Here is a 26,066-nt window from a genome sequence, read left to right as displayed (position 1 = left end):
TGCTACCATCTCTGTTAGAGTGTGCTAACTATGTGTAGATTGGCAACGGTTAGGCGAAAGCTGTTGTTTTTCTACCTTGTGAGTCAATCCGTGCAGAAGCGCAGTTCCCGGGTGAAAACGAGCCACTGTTTCGACCGCTATAGCGTTTTTTGGATAGTGTGCTTTCCTTTTGCGTGTGAAGTGACTTGTGTTGTATTTATCTACTTTTATATTTATGAGGGAGAATGTATTCGTGTATATTTGCTGGATTTGACTGAAAATTACATAAATATTACAAGGTAAGTTAGTGGAAGCAGAAGTGAAGTATTCTGCCCATTGGCTGTGGCAGAGTATAATAAAATAATGGGAAGAGTGGATAGATTTGATCAGCTGCGTGAACGGTATGCTGTAGGCAGTTGTTCATTGAAGTAGTGGCACAAACTGTTTTTCTTTCTTGTGGATTTGGCAGTTGTCAATTCCTACGTTATGTGGAAACTACAGAAGACAGAAGCAGACCAGCTAACATTTAGATTGCACTTGACAAGGCAGCTTATCTCTGGCTTCTCAAGTCGTAAGAGAAGTGGATGGCCTGTATATTTTCAAACACCAAAAAGAGGTGTGTCTGGAGTACCAGATGAAGTTTGTCTGGAGAATGTTGGAACTCATTTCCGTACAAAAGGTACAACAAACAGAAGATGCCGCCAATGTAGCACCAAGAGCAAAGAAAAGAGAACAAAAATAATGTGTAGCAACTGTCGTGTAGCTTTGTGTGTAGCACCATGCTTCCCTAAGTTCCATAGTACATCACCTTAGTGAACTCAAAGGACAGTATGAACTAATACAAATATAAATGTAATGTTGAACGTGTTTTTGTACTAAAAAATAAAGGAAATACATTTTTTTTTTAAATTAGCAAGTGAAGTTACTCCAGAGTTCGGTGGAAACAATAGTTCCCTCTAATTTTTTTATACTCGTAGGCTAAACTCTCACTTTCAAGATTTAAACTATGATTTATGAACGGTTTCTTAGCCCAACAAAGTGTTCATAAAAAGTCTACAACTTCCGGAAATAATTTGTCCACTAAAGGGTTAACAGTGTGTGAGACAGTCTGGGCCTGCAGCCATTCACTAAAAAACCACTGTGAAGTCCACGGCAAAGTCTATTTCCTATGTCGCCTCATATTATGTATGGTTTCTTCCCGGTCCATTCGCGGTTGCGTGGTGGGAAAAAAGGCTGCTTGAATGCCTTCCAACGCGCTGTAATTAGCCTAATCTTGTCTAAGCGGTTCATATTGGGGTGAAGAAGCTGTAACATACTTCTACATTCTTCACTTAGGACTGGTTCTTGAAATGTTATAAATTGGTTTCCGCGGCACAGATGGCGTGTTTACGCGTCTGCCAATTCAGTTTCTTCAGTATCTGCGTAACGCTATCCCTTGAGTGAAACACAACTGTGATCATTCGCACTGTTCTTCTGTGAGTGTTTTCAATATCGCCGTTTAGTTTTTTTCTTTTTTTTTCACTTTGCGACTTAACTTCTGAGGTCATCAGTCAATTAGAACTTAGAACTAATTAAACCTAACTAACCTAAGGACATCACACACATTCATGCGCGAGGCACGGATCGTAACACATCTGAAATGGAACGTCCACTGTTCAAAGTGCCGTAAATGCGAACAAGAAGTGACCGAGACATGTAACCAACGGCACCCCATACCATCACGCCGGGTGATACGCCTGTATGGAGAAGACGAATACACGTTTCCAATGTGCGTTCACCGCGATGTCGCCAAACACGGATGAGATCATCATGATGCTGTAAACAGAACCTGGATTCATCCGAAAAAATGACGTTTTGCCATTCATGCACTCAGGTTCGTCGTTGAGTACACCATCGCAGGCACTGTAATGCAGCGTCAAGGGTAACCGCAGCCATGGTCTCCGAGCTGATAGTCCATGCTGCTGCAAACGTCTTCGAACTGTTCGTGCAGATGGTTGTTGTCTTGCAAACGTCTCCATCTGTTGACTCAGGGATCGCGGCGTGGCTGCACGATCCGTTACAGCCATGTGGATAAGATGCCTGTCATCTCGACTGCTAGTGATACGAGGCCGCTGGAATCCAGCACGGCGTTCCGTTTTACCCCTCTGAACCCACCGATTCCATATTGTGCTAACAGTCATTGTATCTCGACCAACGCGAGCAGCTGTGTCACGATACGATAAACCGGAATCACGGTAGGCTACAATCCGACCTTTATCAAAGTCGGAAACGTGATGGTACGCATTTCTCCTCCTTACACAAGGCATCACAACAAAGTTTCACTAGGCAACGCCGGTCAACTGCTGTTTGTGTATGAGAAATCGGTTGGAAACTTTCCTCATGTCAGCACGTTGTAGGTGTTGCCACCGGCGCAAACCTTGTGTGAATGTTCTGAAAAGTTAATCATTTGCTAATCACAGGAGCTTCTTCCTGTCGGTTAAATTTCGCGTCTGTACCACGTCATCTTCGTGGTGTAGCAATTTTAATGGCCAGTAGTGTATTATGAGGGATTCACGTGTGCTGAAAAATCTTGGTGAAATTTAGGAATTGTTTTTACGTTGATAAAGTATTTAATCTCCTGATATCAGCGCAACTCCGCTGCAGAGTGAAAAATTCATTTTGGAAACGTCCCAAAACTGTGGTTAAGCCATGTGTCTACAATATCATTTGGTCCAGGAGCGTCAGTCCTGTGAGATACTCAGTTTTGTGAAGTTTGGAAGGTAGGAGACGAGGTGCTGGCGGGAGGAAAACTGTGAGAACAGGTCCTGATGAATCTTGCTGGGGTAGCTCAGTCGGTAGAGTACTTTCCGCGAAAGGCGATGCTCCCGTGTTCGATTCGGCACACACTTTTAATCTTGCAAGATATTTCATTCAAAGAATTTAAAATTGTAAACGTTGCTGGATGATTTATTTTAGGGGGTGGAGCGGGGGGGGGGGGGGGGGGAGCAGCGGATGCAGTGTACTGTGTCCAAAGGCTGCGATATATTTAGCGTGGTCTGCAATCGCCCACATGATGTAAGAGTACGTTGTGCTGGGTTTACTGTCAAGCACAATCTGGCACCGCTCGAACAATTCATTCAACGTTTCTCCTAGGGCGCAACAGTTTTCTTTATGCATTAAACATTGTATCCGGATATGTTAATGAAGTGTGCGGCTGTGTTTCGTTTCGCTCAGTGCGCTAAAGCGGCGATAAAAAGCGCCTCCTGCGAGCAGCCGGCCCTCTCGTGACAACAACAGTAACCGCGACGCCGAAACACGGCGTGGGCCGCGGCCTGGACGCGCGACTGTCACGCAACGCCCAGCGCCTGCGTGTCCCCGGGACACGCGCTAATTTGCCTCCCCAATTTCCTCCCAGGCGCCATCCTTTCACAGACCGTATTCCGGCGCAGATTGCTTCCACGGCTACTACTGATTTGACATTTTGTTTGACAAAGCTGCCACTTTTCCCGTTCTAATTTCGATGAGACTGTTGACGTTGGTACAAGTGCCTAGGAATATACTTTGTGCTAGTATCCATAATAATTCTACTCGTCCAGACGTAAACCAACAACAGCTACTTTTGTCTCTTTACATTTAAAGTAGTAGTAAATCAATATCGTACTCTGTATGGAGGATATAAATCCACCCTTGCTTTCCTGCTTCTCTTTTACCATTTTACCTCCTACCAACTACGTACACAAGCAAAAGTCTTCGGATCGCAGTTGATGTTGTTCCAATGACGCTGCTGTTGCAGAGATTAATGCATGGAGGAGGTACCTTCCTCCGTATCGGAATCTGATAACGTACATCTCAGCTGACATGGAAATAACCGACTCGAGTCCTGGCGGTAGAGAGATTTTCGCCAGCCGTGTTTGGCCGGCAAGGGAAGGAGATGAGGTAGTGTAAATTCCCTCTTGAATAGACTTTCGCAGGGACTTCGGATTAAGCCTCTCCGCAGTGTCTGACAATTGGGGGCATGTGAAACTTTTCATGGTGGTTTATCCGTTGGATGAGGTATTAAGCTAGGCAGTTCTCTTGGCAGTACTACAGATGCGTAGGCTTTGCGCCAGCACTAGGTAACATCCTCCTCGTTCTTTCGTTTTCATACAACACAGTCACCACACTAAACACATAACACACTTATGACACAACCTTCATACACCACGAGGAATCGGGCCATTGAGTGCTGAGTTAGAAAACACTTCCGAAATGGGCGTCTGAACTTTCCCTTCGTGATCTCTCAGCTACCACATGCCTACGACACGAAGATAGAGTCTGCCGGAACCGATAGCTGGGAGCTTTACGGAGAAGGTATTTCACTATGTTCTGAAGCACTTGAAACTGCACCCACACACGACCATCGCTCTACTCAACCAAAAGATTTAGAGAGGTATCAGGTCGTTGCTTTCATCGGATCAGTCAGGTAAATCTAACTCATATTCTTAGGGCAAGCACGTTGTTGTGCATGTTTTTAGCACTTCAGTAATATCCCAATTGTACAGTAAAGGAGCGACTGTACAGGAATCATTCTACCGTCTAAAATGTTTTGATGAACACATACACCAAATCTAATGCTCTGAAGCCAGGCCTTGGTAAACAGTCCAGTTCAACACTCAACATCTACTCGCTTTGCCAAGTATTCACAATACCCATTCACGCCTGCTGTTTCGCGTCTCGTCAATTCATATTTATTTCACCCACTGCTCCACAGACATATGAAGCGCTTTTGCCCCTCTTTGAGTGTTCTTGTGGCTGGTGACTTCTGGAGCCGGCCGGAGTGGCCGAGCGGTTCTAGGCGCTACAGTTTGGAACCGCGCGACCACTACGGACGCAGGTTCGAATCCTGCCTCGGACATGGATGTGTGTGATGTCCTTAGGTTAGTTAGGTTTAAGTAGTTCTAATTTCTAGGGGACTGATGACCTCAGAAGTTAAGTCCCATAGTGCTCAGAGCCATTTGAAGCAATTTTTTTTTTTTTTTTTTTTTTTTACTTCTGGAAGGCAGTCTGGCAACGAAAACAGGATGCTGCCGACTCTAGATCGATCATTATTTCGTTGACCTCTGCACCGAAGCCGCAACTGAAGTCTTGTACTTCAGTAGCTGACACAGAGGCGTCACGAATGGCTTGCTCAGTACCCTTCAAAGTTTAGCGTTTTCAATCCCTTATTCCTATCACAGTGGTTATAGGATGACGTTTCCACGTGACAATAACATCGCTAACACTATACAGAGTCTGTGCAAAAATATAGAAACACCGCGGTAAATGGGCGCTTGAATATAAATGCAGATGCTAGACAAGCTTCAAGGTCGGAACCTATGCAATGTTTACAATCATTCGTGCCAGTTGTGGTCAGAATAGTGATCTGTGTAATTGTGAGGGTTTCATGTTGGCGTTCAGTGCATTCGAACGTGGGCGAATTGTTGGAGCTCATATGTTGGGTATTTCCGTCACCGAGTCAACCGAAGTGTGTTCTGCTTCAAGCGGTACCGTATCGAACATTTATACAGCATACAATGTAAGCTGAAATTGTCGTCCGCTATGTTGACAGATCGTGACGGACTCTCGTTGAAGATATGAAGATGACACATCCGAAAGAACAGATGCCATCTTCACATCGTTTAAGGATAACCGGCTGATTACCTTCTTCAGTGCGGATGCACACGATTTGCCTGAACTCTTACGTGACTCGGTGGATTATGTGCCGCAAGTAATGGGTATAATGGCAGGGGCACTACGAACGTAGCGTGTGGACTATAAGTTGAGAATGTGGGTCTCACGGGGGGTGTGCCGGCGATAAATCCCTGCAGTCGCACTATCCTCTGTGCCCCCGGTGGCTTAGATGGATTGAGCGTCTGCCATGTAAGCAGGAGATCCCGGGTTAGAATCCCGGTCGGGGCACACATTTTCAACTGTCCCTCTTGATGTATATCAACGCCTGTCAGCAGCTAATGGTATTGATTTAATTGTAATTTCTCCTTGAAGAGGACTGTCACGAAAAATAAGAGAACAACAGCTGTAACAGTCACTGTAGAACTGAATGTCGCACTCTTGAATCCTGTCGTCACCCGGACAACGTGAAGAGAGGTCCATAAACTGGAACTTGCAGGCCAGGCTACCATTCCAAACCGTTCATCAGTGATGAAAATGCCCGTCACAGGACATGTGGTGCCGAAGCCCTAAAATCTAATTCAAATGGTCCAAATGGCTCTGAGCACTATGGGACGTAACAGCTGAGGTCATCACACATATCCATGCCCGTGGCAGGATTCGAACCTGCGACCGTAGCAGTCACGCGGTTCCGGACTGAAGCGCCTAGAACCGCTCGGCCACCACGGCCGGCCCTAAAATCTGGGCAATGGAGCAATGGAAGGAAGTTATTTCGTGCGTTAAGTCTTGTTTCACTCTGTTTCCAACCTATGGTGGAGTTTAAGACACAAAAGTGAAACAAGCCGGGGCTTCGATTTTGATTTGGAATCGATTTCATGGTATTCCATGAGCCCAGTGGTTACTCTGAAAGCTCGTATCACAGCTAAACTCAGCCTTTCGGCTGATCAGGCCCACCCCGTGGTACAACGTTTGTTTTCAATCCCGATGCTGTATCCCAAAACGACAGGGTCCCTGTTTACACGTTTCGCATCGCGTAGGACTGGATTTGTGAGCACGAGGATGGCCGCCACAGTCATTGGATCTCAATATCATGCATTTGTGGTTTGCTTTAGAGATAAGGCTGAATAATCGCTATCAACTTCCATCATCGTTACCTGAAATTGCTACTATTTTGCAGGAAGAACGGTATAAGATTCCCTTGAAAACCAGACAGAACCTGTGTTTCTCCATTCCAGGAGGTCTGGTAGCTGCTTTGAGTACCAACAGTTTTCCTACACGTCACGTAGAATATTTCAGTCGCATATGGGAAAGATGTTCAAACTTCTTCACCGTTTCTTGTACTGTTTTCACATTCACCTTTGTGTGCCAGTTCCAGTCGTATTAAATAGCAGTCTGGGGATGGAGGTGGGGCAGTGTTTAGCACACATGACTCTCATTCCGGGGAACGATGGTTCAAATCCGCTTCCGACCATTTAGTGTTCGGCTTTCTGAGATTTCGCCTGATCGCTCGAGGCAAATGCCAGGATGGTTTCTTTGAAAGGATACAGCCGAATTCCGTCCTCATCTTTGAAACAATCCGTCTCTAACGACCTTGATGTCGACGGTAGGTTCGACCCTAATCTTTCTTCCTTCTTTTTTAGTAGCAATATTTTCATGACTGGGCATAAGAAGATATGTATTTCGATTAGTGACAATCGTTTCAAAAGTGTGTTCTTTGACTTTCAACTTTGTCAGTACTTGTATCAAATGTAGCAAATACTATGCTAGTAAGTAGTGAGTCAGGTTCTGCGTTTCCGCGAATAACCGTAGTTCGACAATTGTGAGTGAGGAATAAAACTGAATATTGCATTTACTTCGTCGCACTAAAAAATCTGACATGAAGTCATGTCTTCTTTCCCTTCCGTTCTCTCTCTCTAACTCTCATTTTCTCTCGTTTATCTTTGACTACAGTTAACTGTGAAACCGTCAGTCCTCAGCTCATCGTATTCTAGTAAACTTCGGTGGTCAAAGTAAATTTATTATTTTTTTTTAGTTTTCATGCGAATGTTGGTTAACTTTAGTCTCGTAGCAAATTTAAAATAAGTGTCATAGATATCAGATTCTTGCAGTAGATTATACACGCATCAATCGTGCTGCTCCACTGGTTTCTCTCGGAATAATTAAAAATATTTTTAAAAGTATATTTGTTCGAATGTGATAGTTCACTGCTTCTTGAGTTGAGATTTCATTGCAGCTATCTGTTGCGTAAAACTCAATGAATGCGTGCAAAATGTGAGCGTAGTAGGAGTAAAATTTTCGAAGTATCCAGATGCATAAAGAAACACATCAGTATATTATTCTGTTGAGTCATTATATTTAAAAATATATCAGACACAAGGCAGAAAGAACATGAAGGATCATTAACACATTCCTTACAGCTATAAAATTGGAAGTTTTAGTAATGTGGCGAAAATTTACAAGAAACATATAAAATGTATTTTGTAGACATGAAACACTTATCAGAAGCACTCTCAGATTTACGTTGAACGATATATAACTTCAGAATGGTGCCAAAAGTACCGTGAGTGAAGCGCAAAGGTTAATGATTGGCAGAATCGGGGTACGGCTGTCTGCATAAGACGCGAAACGTAAGAAATAAACCCGTCAAGGCAATAATAAATGAAAGCAGAATACAAATCGGGGTAAAATCAGTATAAGAGCATCCTAAGTATTATATGGAGAGTGGTCAGAAACAGTCTCAAAAGTTTGTAAGGGAGTTGCAGGGCAGGCTGTGCTGAGAAATAACTGCTAAGAAAAAATTTATACGTTCCGCAGTTTCCGAGTTTATTAGCATTGAAATTTGCCGATCAGACCGTTGGGCGCCCAAATTTAAGCTTTCCGCCAGAGACGATATCACCAAACGTATTCTTCCTTTGGTTTCCTAAAACCGAACATGGAACCAATATAAAAATTGAATGTGGAACGCTGGTATGAGCGAATGCGAGCCAAACGCTGAGCAGTCTCGTGCGCTGTCATCTACGCTACGATGACAACTGACACTAACTGCATCTGGCGAGCCGCTTGAATTAGCGCGACCAACGGCCTGATTGGCTAAATTAAATGTTAATTAATTCGGAAACTGTGCAACGTATCTATTTTTTCTTAACAATTATTTCTTAACGCAACCTTCCTATAACACCCTTACAAGCTTTTGAGACTGTTTCTGACCAGCCTTTATGAACCACCAAATTATATTGGAGCAGATTCAGTCGTAGGAATCGAACTTACAGATATCCTGAAAGTAGTCCTTTGTTGTCTTCATGAAACCCAGTTAACTCCCATGAGTCTTTAGAGTCAAGGGGGAATCCACTGATATACCGGTGATCCAAAAGTCAGTATAAATTTGAAAAATGAATAAATCACGGAATAATGTAGATAGCGAGGTACAAATTGACACACATGCTTGGAATGACATGGGGTTTTATTAGGACCAAAAAAATAGAAAAGTTCAAAAATGTCCGACAGATGTCGCTTCATCTGATCAGAATAGCAATAATCAGCATAACAAAGTAAGACAAAGCAAAGATGATGTTCTTTACAGGAAGTGCTCAATATGTCCACCATCATTCCTCAACAATAGCTGTAGTCGAGGAATAATGTTGTGAACAGCACTGTAAAGCATGTTCGGAGTTATGCTGAGACATTGGCGTCGGATGTTGTCTTTCAGCATCCCTAGAGATGTCGGTCGACCACGATACACTTGCGACTTCAGGTAACCCCAAAGCCAATAATCGCACGGACTGAGGTCTGGGGACCTGGGAGGCCAAGCATGACGAAAGTGGCGGCTGAGCACACGATCATCAAAAAAATGGTTCAAATGGCTCTGAGCACTATGGGACTTAACAGCTATGGTCATCAGTCCCCTAGAATTTAGAACTACTTAAACCTAACTAATCTAAGGACAGCACACAACACCCAGCCATCACGAGGCAGAGAAAATCCCTGACCCCGCCGGGAATCGAACCCGGGAACCCGGGCGTGGGAAGCGAGAACGCTACCGCACGACAACGACATGCGGGCCACGATCATCACCAAACGACGCACACAAGAGATGTTTCACGCGTATAGCAATATGGGTTGGAGCGCCATCCTGCATAAACATCGTACGTTCCAGCAGGTGTTTATCAGCCAGGCTGCGGATGATGCAATTATGTAACATATCGGCGTACCTCTCATCCGTCACGGTAGCAGTAACTGACGTTTTGCTGTCCAGCGCCATCTGTCGGACATTTTGTGAACTTCGTTTTTCTTTTTTGTTCTAATAAAACTCCATGTCATTCCAACCATGTGTGTCAATATTTACCTCTCTATCTACATTATTCCGTGGTTTATGAAGTTTTCAAATTCATACTGCCTTTTTGATCACCCGGTATTGCGAATCAGAGTCTCTCTATTTTCGACTGTGAAACCGGTAGCTCATGAAGGCTAAAAGCCATCAGTACTGTCACAATCCTGACGGGTTTTCATAACGGTGACTATTTCGTGACGAGTATACAGGGATTAGCAGTCAGTGAAAAACGTAATAAACTGAAACTCACTCATCTTTGCTCCAAGTAAGGCAGTTTTACCTAATACCTAAAGCTACATTGGATCATTTGTTAATAGCTCTTTAATGGTACCAACAGGCAATAAAATTAATGAAATCCGTGTATAACTGATGAGCCACACTCTTCAGCTAGGTCAGCCGCTCCCAGTGGAATGAGACGGCCTCGTGAAGCTGCGCCCGGGTGCCTCGCTGGATGTGGTGAAAAACATGTTCGGTCCCTCGTCGGCTGCTGCTTGCATACTTGCCCCCTCACCCTCCCCTGCCCTCCCACGTAACTCACTCTGAACGAGCGCGCGCCGGCGCTCGCGGCGTCGTTTTACGGCATCGTGATCTGGTAGGCTGCCAGGGCAGAGGCTCGGCGGCCGCGCTAGACACACTAGATTCCCAGTAATGACGCACTCATCGTGTTCCGTTTCTAACAACTCTTGTATAACAGCGGCTCATGTCAAGAAGCTCTAATGGACAGCGGCAGCGCCTGCCGTCACCGTCCACACAGGCTCACACGCACACACACCCGCACACACACACACACACACTCGTGTCACACTACGCTGCTTCCTTTGTCATTACCAAGGCTCATTTTACTAAAATCTTAGCTTTTCTAACGACATTACAATCTTGCACAAAACCTAAAATATGCAATAAAATTTTTATTTCCTTATTGGCGACTTTTTGCTCACTCTCCCCGTGTTTGCATGAGGCCATTCTAAAACAGAAAATTTTTTCCAATTTTTTTCCCAAGTCACACGCGGCTCACCTTATTATCAAGATAAGAATCACAAATTCTGAAGAAATATATTATTAGCAACATATGGTTTCCGGCAACGGCCTTGCCGCAGTGGATACACCGGTTCCCGTCATATCACCGAAGTTAAGCACTGTCGGGCGTGGCCGGCACTTGGATGGGTGACCATCTGGGCCGCCATGCGCTGTTGCCATTTTTCGGGGTGCATTCAGCCTCGTGATGGCAATTGAGGAGCTCCTCGGCCGGATAGTAGCGGCTCCGGTCAAAGAAAACTATCATAACGACCCAGAGAGCGGTGTGCTGACCACACGCCCCTCCTATCCGCATCCTCAGCTGGGGATGACACTGCGGTTGGATGGTCCCGATGGGCCACTTGTGGCCTGAAGACGGAGTGCAATATATGGTTGCGTAAATTCCAGAAATTTGCATGGGGCCTATGTGCTTTGTAGAAAAAAATTGCAAGCTTTGGTACATTATGTTGAGCAAAATTTTAATAATAATTATCTAATGTAAATTTCTGTCGAAGTATAAATAACTCGGTTGAAATGGTTCAAATGGCTCTGAGCACTATGGGACTTAACTGCTGAGGTCATCAGTCCCCTAGAATTTAGAACTACTTATACCTAACTAACCTAAGGACATCACCCACATCCATGCCCGAGGCAGGATTCGAACCTGCGAGCGTAGCGGTCGCGCGGTTCCACACTGTAGCGCCTAGAACCGCTCGGCCATCTAAATAGCTGTCACTGCGTTCAAGGTTCTCAGTTGATCTAGGATGCAATACATTTCGACAAATGCACTTACTACAAAATACACTACATACACTGCTTTGGAAAACTCAAGGACGAGATAGATCAAGTACCACAAGGCATTAACTACTCGGTAGAAATAAATGAAAGGGGGGGGGGGGGGGAGCATGTTACCAGATGTCTCTCAGTCGTGCTACAGATAGCTGGACGTCACACGTCAAGAGGCAAAGTGACTATAGCGCCAAATGGGGATGGCCTCGCACCTCAAGGCGGTTAAAGTAACGGGAAAAGACGATGTGTGTTAGTTAGCGAGCAGTTACGGTGCACTGCGGCGGTGTCTAGCATTACAAGGTGGACCAGAGACAGTGTCTGAATGACTTCACACGAGGAAGAATCATCGGGAACCTGGCAGAAGGACGAAGTGTGACGAGTGCAGTCCAGGATTTTGGTATTACTCACAGCTAAAAACAATTCAATAGCCATGATCGCATAAAATAATTTTTTACATTTAGAACAAGTGGTTTCAACACACTATGCTCTGATCTTCAGGTTGTAACGCACAAGATGTGCTCTTGATATCTTGTGCGTGAGGTTAGCGTAAAATGAACATGTTTTACAACGAAAGATTTTAAGACTTGAAGATGACAGCACTGTCTGTTGAAACTGCTTGTGTTAAATTAAAAAATTTATGCGGTCTTAGCTGTTGAATAGTTTTCAACAATTAAACAGGCCATCCTTCAGTTCTCTCAAAATCAGAACATTCAGTTACTCAGAACATTGTTTCACTTGGGTCCGGAGCGTTCCGAACCACAGGCAGTGGTCGATCACGGTAAACTACAGCAACTAAATGATGACCACCGCATAGCGCAACAGGCGAGAAGGAATCCACGTCAAATAAGGGGTGCAATTGCAACCATACTTATTAGGACTGAAAGGGTCACAATTTCAAGCTCCACTGCGACACGGCGACTGCATGGGGGTGCTCTATTTGCCCGACGACCGCCCCGTTGTGTTCCGCAGATCGGCAACATTATTTGCGTTGGTGCCGAGAGCGCAGGGACTGAACGAACGAGAACTGTATTCGCGTGCTCTTCTCGGATGAGACCAGATTCAGTCTCAATAGTCGTTCTGGACGTACCCTCAATTCGCGAGAGGTGGGAACATGCAATCTGCCCAGGTAGATTGTCGATTATGATCGTCCTGTTCGTCAAGGTATTATGGTGTGAGGAGGCATAATGTTGCGTGGGCGTACTGACGTCTCAGTGTTTAATTACAGTACACTCAGAGGTCAACGTCATTGTGGCAGTGTACTCTGCCATGTTCGTCTTTTAAGGGGTGATTTCGGCCCTGATTCCATTTTTATGGATGACAGTGCGTGACCTCATGGAACAGCGTTGCTGCAGGAGTTCTTGGAACGAGAGGCTATTCTGCTAATGGACTTACGTACTCGTTCCCTTCACTTAAATCCCATCGAACACGTGTGAAGTGCGTCTGAGGAACGTATTGCAGCAAGTTCACATGCACCAGTGACCATCTAACAGCTGTCAACTGCGCTGGTGGAGGACTGGCACGCTCTACCACAAGAACTTCTAACCAATCCTATAGCCAGCATGGGAGCACGTTGCAGACCATGCAATGCTGTCCGTGGTGTCCACACGCCCTATTGAGAACCACGTCCCACCTTTTGTAATGTGTAGGGAACAATCATAAATCTCGGTGACTTCAGTATAATTATTGTTTTTGAATAACAAATATTAGTTCTGCTCATCTCATAATGTAATTCTTTCAGTTAACGTCTATACTGTAGCAGTTATTTCTGTGTATGGTCCAAGTTTCATCGAGCTACGTTACTCGGCAGTGAAACGTCATGCGAAAGTTACTTTCGTCCTTAAATTCTTATACACACATCAAAAATGTTTTACATCACCTCGATTGCGAGAGTTCCGGAACCTGTACAGAAAATTGGAATAGAGATCCACATAAACATCATATCTGCCCTTTTTATTGCTCATGAAAACCACACATTGCATGTTGCACCACCACACAGCGAGACCTTCAGAGGTTGTGGTCCAGATTGCTGTACGCACCGGTACCTCTAATACCCAGTAGCAAGTCCTCTTGCATTGATGCATGCCTGTATTCGTCGTGGCATACCATCGACAAGTTCGTCAAGGCACTTTTGTTCCAGATTGTCCCGCTCCTCTACGGCGATTCGGCGAAGATCCCTCAGAGTGGTTGGTGGGTCACATCGTCCATAAACGGCCCTTTTCAGTCTATCCCAGGTATGTTCGATAGAGTTCATGTCTGGAGAACATGCTGGGCACTCTAGTCGAGCGATGTCGTTATCCTGATATGCACGATGGGGGCGCGAACTGTCGTCCATGAAGGCGAATGCCTCGCCAGTATGCTGCCAATAACGTTGCACTGTCGGTCGGAGGATGGCAGTCACGTATCATACAGCCGTTACAGCGCCTTCCATGAAAACCAGCGGCGTACGTCGGCCCCACATAATGCCACTCCAAAACAGCAGGGAACCTCCACCTTGCTGCACTCGCTGGACAGTGTGTCTAAGGCGTTCAGCCTGACCGCGTTGCTTTCAAACACGTCTCCGACGATTGCCTGGTTGAAGGCCTAGCCGACACTCATCGGTGAACAGAACGTGATGCCAATCCTGAGCGGTCCATTCGGCAAGTTGTTGGGACCATTTGTACCGGGCTGCATGCTGTCGTGGTTGCAAAGATAGACCTCTTCATGGACGTCGAGAGTGAAGTTGCGCATCATGCAACTTACTGCACATAGTTGGAGTCGTAACACGACGTCCTGTGGCTACACGAAAAGCATTATTCAACATGGTGGCGTTGCTGTCAGGTTTCCTCCGAGCCATAATCCGTAGGTAGCGGTCATCAACTGTAGTAGTAGCCCTTGGGCGGGCTGAGCGAGGCATGTCATCGACAGTTCCTGTCTCTCTGTATCCATTCCATGTCATAACAACTTCGTTTTGGTTCACTCCGAGACGCCTGGACACTTCCCTTGTCGAGAGCCCTTCCTGGCACAAAGAGACAATGCGGACGCGATCGAACAGCGGTACTGACCGTCTAGGCGTGGTTGAACTGCAGACGAGCCGTGATCCTCCTTCCTGGTGGAATGACTGGAACTGATCAGCTGTCGGACCCCCTCCGTCTAATAGGCGCTGCTCATGCACTGTTGTTTACATCTTTGGACGGGTTTAGTGATATCTCTGAACTGTGAAAGGGACTGTGTCTGTGATACAATACCCTCAGTCAGCGTGTGTCTTCAGGAGTTCTGGGAACCGGAGTGATGCAAAACGTTTTTTGATGTGTGTATGTTGGGACTTCCTATTTTAGTTTTTGTTTAATTTCTATTGTCATAAAGCCTGAAATCGTTGCCATGGCTTTACAAAAATTGGGGAGAACCTGCAAAAACCTGGATAAGCCGAGAATATGTTAAGGAACTGATCGAAAGTTGTGTAAGCTGTCGCTAGTACAGCGCTGCATGAAACCACAACACTGAATACGTTGTGCCTATAGTCGGGTTAAGCCATCTGCAAAAGCAGGCAACTTGATGTGTGACCGTAGGAAGGCAGTTGCTGCAGTAGGCAGACATAATTGACCATATGGTTAAATGGTCGACCATTTCTCTCCCACAGTTTTTTTTCAATAACTTCGCGTTCGAAAGAATTTATTAGAGGAGGGTTACGGTTTAGGACGCACTCCGATGAAGCGTTTTAGCCAAAAGATGAGGACAGTCTTCTCCCCCACCTACGTTCTTCCAGTACTTACGCCACAGGCAATTGGTACCATCGGTTACTGACCACACAAGGTTTCAAGAAAGTGGTAAACGGGGCGTTTCAGAAAAGGATTTTTCTCCTCTGCAATTTACGAAATAAGCGAAATCAATATTTATCTAGATAGAGACACACAAGAAACGTTATTCTTTCTGCAGACTTATGGACCGTTTATTTACCTATTTTCCAGAGAGTTAAAGCGAAGAGTTACAATTCTTTTAATTGAATACTATTTTTTTCTATTATTTAGGTAATGCATTTAAACCAACTGTGTGCATATCTATTTTAATCTAATCTTTACGAGTTTTACTTAGGTAGTTAGAAATGTTTAAAGTTTTAGTGGTTGATGCAATATACTGTACATAATTGGCTGAGTTCTGGTGGGTGTGCTGGTGGCGCATTATTCGTGTAAGTGAAATGTTCAAATCAATGCCCTTTCACCTGCACAACTCAGGGTGACTTCTAAACCACCTGCGGAGGAGCCTTATAAGTTTGCGGTGTTACGGTGTGAATCTTCCTCGATGCGTGGTTTGAAATAATACATCCTTACACTGCCGTATGCAAGGCAAATTTGAATGCACAAACAAATAACGTTCGGTCTGACGTGGACAATGACGTGGAATAAAAGTGGCATACCCATTCAACGAATACGTTGACATGTTGCTAATGCTTGGCGAATGTCGACACGATGTCGGTGAGGCACCCACGGATTACAGCGTAATATTTCCAGGTGGAAGGGCTTCTTCAGTCATTATTTTCTTACGCACTGAGAAACGACTTCGAGAAACAAATTGTTAGAAAAGACGTCCCGCTAACAGACGACAACCCCCAAGAAGCGAGAATATGAAAGTGTCAGTTGTAGCTGCAGTACACCACGATCCTGATGTCAACTTGCGATAAAGTTGCTGCATTCACTGGCATCAGCCTTACAGTTGATTGGCGGATATTGGACGCTTATTACCCGTACAAAAGGAGCTGCTATGGAACGGTTGAGATTGAAGAGTTACTTTCTGCAAACTACTGTGAATAATTTCATTCCACACGACTTGCTAAATGTTATGTTCTTTAATGAACACACATTCACGAATTATCGTGTGGTGAACCATCTTAATACGCATTACCGGGCGACAGAAAGTCCTAGGTGGGTACGTCATGTCGGTCGTCAAAGGAGGTAGTACATTAATGTGTGGTGCTTAATTCTTAGAACTAAAACCATTGGTCCTCACTACTTCGATGGTACTGTGATAGGTGAGACGCGTCGAAATTTTATCGTCGATAAATTGGATCCTCTCCTACAAAATATCAGCAAGGACAAAAAATGGCTCTGAGCACTATGGGACTTAACATCTGAGGTCATCAGTCCCCTAGTACTTAGAACTACTTAAACCTAACTAACCTAAGGACATCACACACATCCATGCCCGAGGCAGGATTCGAACCTGCGACCGTAGCGGTCGCGCGGTTCCAGACTGAAGCGCCTTTAACCGCGTGGCCACACTGGCCGGCCAGTAAGGACAGTAGAGGCCGTATTTGTCTTTTTTTTGGGGTTGGTCGGGGGGGGGGGGGGGAGGATATCTGAATAATAGTGTTTATTTCAGCGAACCCACAACTCTAGATGACTCCAAACAGCTCTTCAAGGAAGCTTTTAGCTGTGTGACACCAGCAACTTTACATCTCGTTCGCAGGTCATTTGTAAGACACATTGAGTTGTCCATTAATTAAAATAGGCACACGTTTGAGAACATCACTTAAGCAAATAATCCGCCACCAGAACATCCAGCTGATCAGATGCAGTTTTCAAAAAAAAAACCGTTCAAATGGCTCTCAGCACTATGGGACTTAATATCTGAGTTCATCAGTGCCCTAGACTTAGAACTGCTTAAACCTAACTAACCTCAGGAGATCACACACATCCACGCCCGAGGCAGGACTCGAACCTGCGACCGTAGCAGCCGCGTGGTTCCGGACTGAAGCGGCTAGAACCGCTCGCCCACAGCGGCCGGCGATACAGTTTTGTACAGCATATTGCAAACAGCTCTAAAACTCAGAACTTTTCTAGTTCCCAATCTGAAATTGATATAAATTTCATTCAAGCTGATTTGTATATAGCTGGTGACAACAGGGGGTGGAGAGAAATATGGAAGCACCAAAAATGCAACACAATACCATGCCTAATACTTTGTAGAAAACCGTTGGCGTTCAAAACAGCCTCCAATCGTCTCGGAATGGACAAACGCAGCCCTTGTATGTTTTCAAGGAATCGTATGTCCACAGGTCGGGGTCTAGTGGCTGGCGTTGCTGCCTCTCGATCATGGGTTGCTGGGTTCGATTCCCGGTCTGGTTGGAGATTTTCTCTGCCCAGGGTCTGGGTGTTTCTGTTGTCCTCATCATTTAATCATCATGGTCATTCGTGACAGTGGCTAGCTAGGATTGTGTACAAAGTGGACCGTGAAAAAATTGGGACTTTGTACGGGCGCTGACGACCGCGCAGTAGAGTTCCCCAAAAACCCATCATCATCATCATCATCATCATCATCAAGGAATCTTATACTGTTCTTCCTGCAATGTAGTGGCAAGTTCAGGCAACGATGACAGAAGTCGTTAGCGACCACGCACCACTTTCTCCAAAACAAACGACAAAATCTCAATAACAGCGAGATCTGGTGACTGTTGGCACAGAGGAGATGCGATAGTGCTTTCTCGTTCTCCTGGGCGATGCGATCCATGTGAACAGGGGCCCTGCCGTCTTGGAACACTGGATCACCATTGGGGAATGAGATGGACCTGATCGGCCAAAATAGTCACGTAATCCTTCACAGTAATATGGCCTCGCAAAGCAGCCATGGGGCACAGGGAATAAAACGATATGGGTGCCCAAATTGTCACCGAAACGCCACCATGTATCGCTCTTTGGGTCGTAAAATCAACCACAAGTTGGAAGACTAATTCGACCAAATGATATTCTCTCACTGCTCCATAGCCCAGGTTTTATGGTTTCGGCCCCATATTTTCCATTTATGGGCATTTGTATCATTGATGAGCGGCTTTGGAATTCGAAATCGCCGTGAAATTTACAGCTTATGGAACTCCCTGCGTGTTCTTTTGGTCCAAGTAGGTTTCAATAGTGCGACATTCGGTTGTGCAGTGCAGTGACTTTTACAGCTTTCGTCCTCTTATCTTTCGTCAGAATTCTCCTCAATGACTGTCTGTCACTACCACTCAACAAATACTTTCGTCCACGCTGTTCCGCTTTAATCCTGTATGCAGTATAAATATTCGATATGATAACACCAAGCACTTCGGCTTCCTTGGTCATGGAAGCACCCACCATACCAACGCCAACAATTTGTCCTAGTTCGAATGCACTAAGCTCCGACATAAGCACTCACATCTACACAGGACACTTTTCTGACCACGATTGACACCTGCAACGTATTGTGTCGTTACACAGCTGGTCCAATACAAGAGCGCAATCTGCAGGTTCTCCTATCATCTGCATTTATGTTGAAGCATACGTTTCTCGCGGTGTTTCCTTATTGTTGTCCAACTCCTGTACGTGAGATACAGTACTTAAAATATAGTGTTTTATTTTTTTTTTAAATGTAGCTCTTTGCCGTAACTCTTTGGAAAATAACGAAACAAATGGTGTCCGTAACTCCTCAGGAAGAGTAGGGTTTGTTATGCCAGGCACTTAAACGTGATTTGCAGAATATCCATGTAGAGTGTGCCGGACCGAGACTCGAACTCGGGTTCGCAGGAGAGCTTCTGTGAAGTTTGGAACGTAGGAGACGAGGTACTGCGAAAGTAAAGCTGTAAGGACCGGGCATGAGTCGTGCTTGGGTAGCTCAGTTGGAACGGCAGTCTGCCTTCGGCAGTGACACAGTGCGGACCGTGTTACCTGCCGGCCGCGCTGTGGTGCGCGCGCCTGTTTGTTTACGCCGGAGCAGCTTCGCGTGTGCGGTGTTGTGAGTCTAGAACGAGATGGCACACTCGTACAGAAAAACGACTTTGAAGTTCAGTTTTGCGAACGACTATACACGACCAAAGGCACACGAGATTGAACGTTTCTTCAGAGAAGAGGTAAAAATCGATCCACAGGAAATCGTGGGAATCAATTTATCGCTCGTTTCAAGCGTCGTCTATGTCAAGCTTGTTGACGAGGCTGCTTGCGAAAGACTTCTACAACGATCACCGAACGGGTATCGTTTCTGTCATGCCGACGGGAATGTTGGTGCGGTTGCAGTCGATCACGCGGGAATGGGGATCCGCACTATACGAGTCTTCGAACTTCCGTTTGAGGTCCCGTCTGAACTTGTTACCGACGCCTTTCGGCCATACGGTACAGTTCTATCCCATGTGGCCGAAAAATGGACGAGTTTTACCACGTACCCCGTTTTAAATGGGGTGAGACAAATACGGATAGAACTGCGCAAGCACGTCCCCTCTTATTTGTACATAGGAGGTTGTCGAGCGATTATAATTTATGATGGGCAACCTCGCACTTGCTCGGGGTGCGGGAAAGAAGGTCACGTCCGCTCGGAATGCCCCCAGCGACGTTTAGTGCAAACTCCACGGGATGACGTTCAGGCGCCACAACCGACGACTGTCTTACCGTTGACCTTTGTGGAAGCCCTGAGAGGCGACGTGAGGGAGACTTCCGATGGGCACCAGCAGCTGCCCCCTATAGAGAACATGGACACCAACGGGCTGGAACTCCGACCACCGGTTCCACCACAGCAGACACAGGACACCACAGAAGAGATGCAGCTGACGGCCGCTCCAGGCTCATCCGTGGTGGCTGCCAGTGCTTCCACCGAGAGCGTGATAGGCCAGGCCCAAGACGGAGGATACGCAACCCCAACAGCCGATGCGGAAGCAGGGCAACGGAAACAGCGTTCGCCGAAGAGAAGAAAGAAGCGTCGACTGACTTCTGCTGACGATAGCCATAGTCCCGAGGGGACAGTGGACGACAACGACAGTATCGACCTGAGACCAGTGGATTCAACGATACCGAGATGACGGTGCAGGAACTACACAGCGACGATAACTTGAACTCACCTTCTGGTGACCGGAAGGCGGAAGTGGAGATGACAACTGTCCAACATCAGAGCGATGACAACGTTACCTCCCATCCTTCGACCAGTTCCAGAAATATGCTGGGGGACTGGGCGCAAGAAATGGACCAACAGGAACAGGATGAAAATACGACCGCGACGATTGAGGATAGTCCTGGCCAGAGGCCGGGAGGGGTCGGGAAATGTTGACCAACTTAGTGTGTTGAGGAGCGCCGGAGGTGCAGATGGACGCTTAATGACAGCGCCCTACAACTGATGAACACAAGCCAGGCGTACCGCATTGCCACGATAAACATTAATGGCATACGGACACCGCTTAAACTTCAAATGCTGAAAGATATGTTACGCGCTGCGGACGTGGATATTGTACTCCTACAAGAAGTGCGTTTCACATCGCCGCCAGAGTTCTACGGTTACGAGGCACATTATTCAGTGCACGATGAAAGTGGATGCGGTGTGGCGATTCTCACCAGGGAAGGAATAGGAGTGGAGGACGTCAGGTCTCTCCCTTCGGCACGCGGCATAGCGATCGCTGTCGACGGCGTTCGTTTCATCAATTTGTACGCACCATCTGGCTCCACAAAACGAAGAGAAAGGGCGACTTTTTACACCGAAGAGATAGCACAGTTGTTCGCTGGACGCTTTGATAACTATATAGTGGGCGGCGACTTTAATTGTGTCGTCGACAAAAAGGACCAAGTACCTCATTATGTGCCATGCATGGAACTGCGTGCGTTGATTACCGAAATGGCGCTTCTGGATACCTGGGAACTGCAGCATGGTGACAGACCGGGTTATACGTTTGTCACGGGACACTCGGCGAGTAGACTTGATAGAGTGTACGTGACACGAGCTCTACGGACGACGATACTGGATGCCGAAATCTGGCCAGCGGCTTTTACGGATCATATGGCGTACGTCTGTACGATTTCACTAACGCGTCAGAAGATATGGCGGAGTAAAGGTCCCTGGAAAATGAATTGTGCACTTTTACGTGACACTGAATGTCACCGGTCGATAGAGGCGGCCTGGGAGACCTGCGTTCGCCGCCAACGAGCATACACCTCGGTTCTCCAGTGGTGGATTAAATGCGCAAAACCAACGTTACGGAGAACGTTGATACGATACGGGCAGGACAAATCGCAGTGGAACCGCACAACGGCTGATTTTTATTTTACAGCCCTGAGGGAGCTGACGACCCAACAACCATCGCCGGAAAGGCACACGGCCATGCGCAGGATAAAAGCCAAGTTATTACAGCTGACGAGACTAAGAATGGAAGGTATAATGGTCCGGGCGAGATTGGCGGACACGGTTGCTGCCGAAACCCCCTCCATGCACCACGTGGTACGTGAACGCCAACGACGACGCAGGACATTGATCAGGGAACTAATCTCTGAAACTGGCCAGCAAGTTGTGCACCAGCGTGATATTGCGCACGTGTTTACCGACTATTTCCGCCAGTTATATGGACCTGTACATGTGAACCACGAGACACTACATGATGTCATCTCGGAAATGCCAGATAGAGGACCACCACTGGATGCAGAGACTTTCATCACAGCGATAACAGAGGACGAGCTGACAGACGCAATTGCCAGGGGGGCTCCGAACAAGTCCCCAGGACAGGACGGCTTCCCAATTGAATTTTACCGCGCCTTTGCATACCTCATGGGACGGACCTGGATTCAGATGTACAACGAACTCCTGTTACCGCAGACTGAGATACCTGCCGAATTCACGGAGGGTATCATCATCCCAATACCCAAACCACGCGGTGGCAGAAATCCAGGAGATTATAGACCACTCACTCTCCTGAACTGCGACTATAAGATTTTCGCGCGCATCCTTGGGACTCGCCTGCGGTCTTCACTTTCTGATAGACTCCTCATAGATCAAACTTGCCTCGGCGGTAAGAGCAACGTACATACGGCGCTCAGTGACTATCGAGATATCATCGCATTAGCAGCGGCATGCCGAGTGCGTGGGGCACTCGTCGCTATTGACTTCGATCATGCATTCGACAGAGTGGATCATACCTTTTTGCATGCGGTGATGGGCAGATTGGGAATCCCACAGGCCTTCATCCTAGTGATCATGCGACTGTTACACGGCGTACGATCAAAGGTCTCGGTGAATGGGCGGGGCACTGACTACATTGTTATTTCAAGGTCAGTTCGTCAAGGTTGCCCCCTTTCGATATTTTTGTATGCAATGGCTTTGGAACCCTGTCTATATGGTCTCCGAAGACGGTTGGAGGGAGTGCCGTTGCCACAACTGACCTTTCATTGCCGCGCTTATGCTGACGATATGATGCTGGTGGCACGGACGGGCGAAGAAGTACGTACGGCGTTGGCATGGATACAGCGATATGGGATGGCGGCAGGAAGCGTGCTTAATCTACAAAAAACACGCTGCATGAATGTCGGTCGAGGATTACAAATGGGGGAGGAAGGCCCGCTCATCTTGGTTAAGACCATAAAATGCCTAGGTATTACGTTCCACAAGGATGTGCAGCGAACAGCAGCGGATAACTACCGACGCATATTGAAGCTGATGCGGACAATGGTGCTGTTACAGAAATTAAGAGCGTTGGATATGATTCAGAGGGTGACCTATGTTAACGTATACCTAGCACCGAGACTCACTCACGTAGCGCATGTCCTGCCTTTAACGCGCACAATGGCATCACGGATACAAGCAACTTTCGGAACCTACGTGAGTGTGGGACACCTGTTTAAGATCCGATACACAACGCTTACGCTACCACCTGGAGAGGGTGGACTTGGTCTAGTGAACGTATATGAAAAGGCACGGGCGTTATTCGTCAGTACGATATTCCGACAGTGGCGAGGTCAATTTCGCAATATCTCGGGTGCGTTGGCCGATGTACTAGCGCCCACTTCAATGCTGCCCCCAGTCGATGTGGGCCCTATTTCACCGAAGCTGTCACATTTCAAGTCTTTTTTTTTGGAGCTTAGCTATGTCAGAGATTCCTTCCCAACAACACGACTACCGACGACGCGAGACGTATACCAACTCTTACTGCGCCGGTGCCCCAGAAATACCCTGGAAAAGAAGCACCCAGACAAGAACTGGCGACAGATATGGCGCGTTATACGGAATGTTTACCTCCCAACGTCGGTACGCTCAACATGGTATGTGGTGATAAATAGGAAGTTCGCAACAAATCAACGGCGGCACGCGATTCATTTGGCAGACACTCCACTATGTTTAGGCTGCGCAACAGTGGACACTGATGAACATCGTTTAACATGTAGTGGGACGGCTCCGGTGTGGCACTTGGCACAACAGATATTGGCGTTCCTGTTACGCTCCGCCCCTCACACAATTTCATCAGACACACTTTTTTTCCCCCAAGAATATTATTTCCCGGTCCAAAAAAACCAATGCAGTGACATGGGTGCGGGGAATGGTGGTGGGCTACGTGTATAACGAATCGGAAAAGGACAAAATTGATTTTTGGCATTTTCTCCTGGATGGACACACGAAGCTGCAACAGCATAAGAAATATAGACAAGACTTCGCTAATTACTTGCGACTTACATTTACCGACCCGCCGGCCAGATGGGGTGTGACGGGTGAGAGATGAGATAGACGAAGAAGCCGAGATAGACATCGATCACACTTACGGACCCTTAGTTAATTTCGAGAAGACGACCCAGTCTTACACCAACGTCTGGAGAACGAGTCGATAGATGGCTCTCTTGCTCTATCGTACGTCGGGTCGTGAGCAGGTGTCGCCCCCGACACGAATTTCATTTCATTGCTACAGAAGCATGTTTCTTTTGTATTTGTAGTATCCGCAATGTCTTCATGTCTTTCGTTTGGGAATTTTCAGTTTTATTCATTTCCTTAATTAATTAATTTTCTAATTAGCCACTATTTGTCGACATATGGACTTTGTAGACACTATTTAAAAAAAAAAAAAAAAAAAAAAAGTTAGTAGAGCACAAAAAAAAAAAGAAAAAGATGGTAGAGCACTTGCCCAATAAAAAAAAAAGGGGGGTAGCGTCAAAAAAAAAAAAAAAAAAAAAAAAAAAAAAAAAAAAAAAAAAAAAAAAAAGTTGGTAGAGCACTTTCCCGCGAAAGTCAAAGGTCCCGAGTTCGAATCTCGGTCCGGCACACAGTTTTAATCTGCCAGGAAGTTTCATACTAGCGCATACTCCGCTGCAGAGTGAATATCTCATTCTAGGGTTTGTTATGTTTGCACATGTAAATAAATATCCCTTTCAGTTATTTTTTTTTAAGTTACAGAGAAAAAAATACGTTATCTGAGAAAGCCTACATATGCGAGGCAGACAGTCCCGTGTTTGCCGCTCTCCTTCCCTCAGAGAAGGGAGCGTGTGCGGTTGCCACACCAACTTGTACACTGCAGTGCATACAAGTGGTACTGAGTTTTCTTCAAAGGAAATTTCCGTGTTTAAATTTATAGAGAAACCAGAAACAGCTGGGAAAGGGACTCCTTCGGGTGAGCCACTGTATGTTTGTGTGCGTCGCGTGGTGTCTTTATATTCGTCGGAGAATGTACGAACTTCTCAGTCTTCCTGTAGAGAGTCGAACAATGGTAGACTACGTGAATTACGTTTACTGGCGAATATGAACAAAAGTAAACTACACCGTCCTCTTCGTGACCTCTTCTACCTCTCTAACTTCTGATCTGAAATCCTAAACCACGTCAGGATGGCTCGCAGGAGAGCCTTGCTGTTCGTATTCCTCTTCCCTAGAGCTTCTAACAGTTACTGGTAGGCCGGGCGAAGTGACCGAGCGGTTCCAGGCGCTTCAATCTGGAACCGCGCGACCGCTACGATCGCAGGTTCAAATCCTGCCTCGGGCATGGATGTGTGTGATGTCCTTAGGTTAGTTAGGTTTAAGTAGTTCTAAGTTCTAGGGGACTGATGACCTCAGAAGTTAAGTCCCATAGTGCTCAGAGCCATTTGAACCAAGTTACTGGTAGACGAGGCAAAGATGTAAATAGTCATAAGACAGTTGTTATAATTTTGTAAGAAATAACCAGGACCCTGAAAAGGAAATGAGGAAGAGAATTTCATACTGAAAGAATGACAAGCAGATGTCGAGGAGAAAGTAGGTGGCATGTTCCTTGTTCAAGGGTGCTCGTTACGCGTCGGCTTGCAGATTAGTTCAGGATGCGTAAGAAAATTGCATTGCCCCAAGAGAAAACGAGGTTGCCGCCGGCCGGAGCCAAATTGACTGATGTGGGCCGCATTTCCGAGATTGCGCGGGCCCGCCGGGTAACGACAGGAAATTTGCCCCGGCGGCGCGGGGAACCCCAGGCGCTCGCGGCCCCTCCCCCCACCCCCGCCCCTCTCCGTGCCAATCTGCGCGCCCAATCAGCCCCTCATTACCAGCTGGCCGCGCCGCGCCCACGCCTCCAGACGCTGGCCGCCTCCACGCCACGCAGAATCACTGCTCGCCCAGTCTCCCCGTCGCCCTCACCTTACGTGTACTCACATGCATGGCT

At 46.5% G+C, this 26,066-nt stretch overlaps 1 protein-coding gene and 1 pseudogene across 1 annotated transcript in view; both read left to right on the top strand.

The window, feature by feature from the left end:
• LOC124546270 (transcriptional regulator ERG homolog) overlaps positions 1-26,066 on the top strand; it is a 290,203-nt gene that overhangs the window by 29,941 nt on the left and 234,196 nt on the right. The gene's annotated exons all lie outside the window — the stretch shown is intronic.
• Positions 11,010-11,127, top strand: LOC124558222 (annotated as a pseudogene).

This window comes from Schistocerca americana, chromosome 1, assembly GCF_021461395.2.
Source record: "Schistocerca americana isolate TAMUIC-IGC-003095 chromosome 1, iqSchAmer2.1, whole genome shotgun sequence".
In the NCBI taxonomy this organism is placed as follows: domain Eukaryota; kingdom Metazoa; phylum Arthropoda; class Insecta; order Orthoptera; family Acrididae; genus Schistocerca; species Schistocerca americana.
This window is presented reverse-complemented; position numbering and strand designations above follow the sequence as displayed.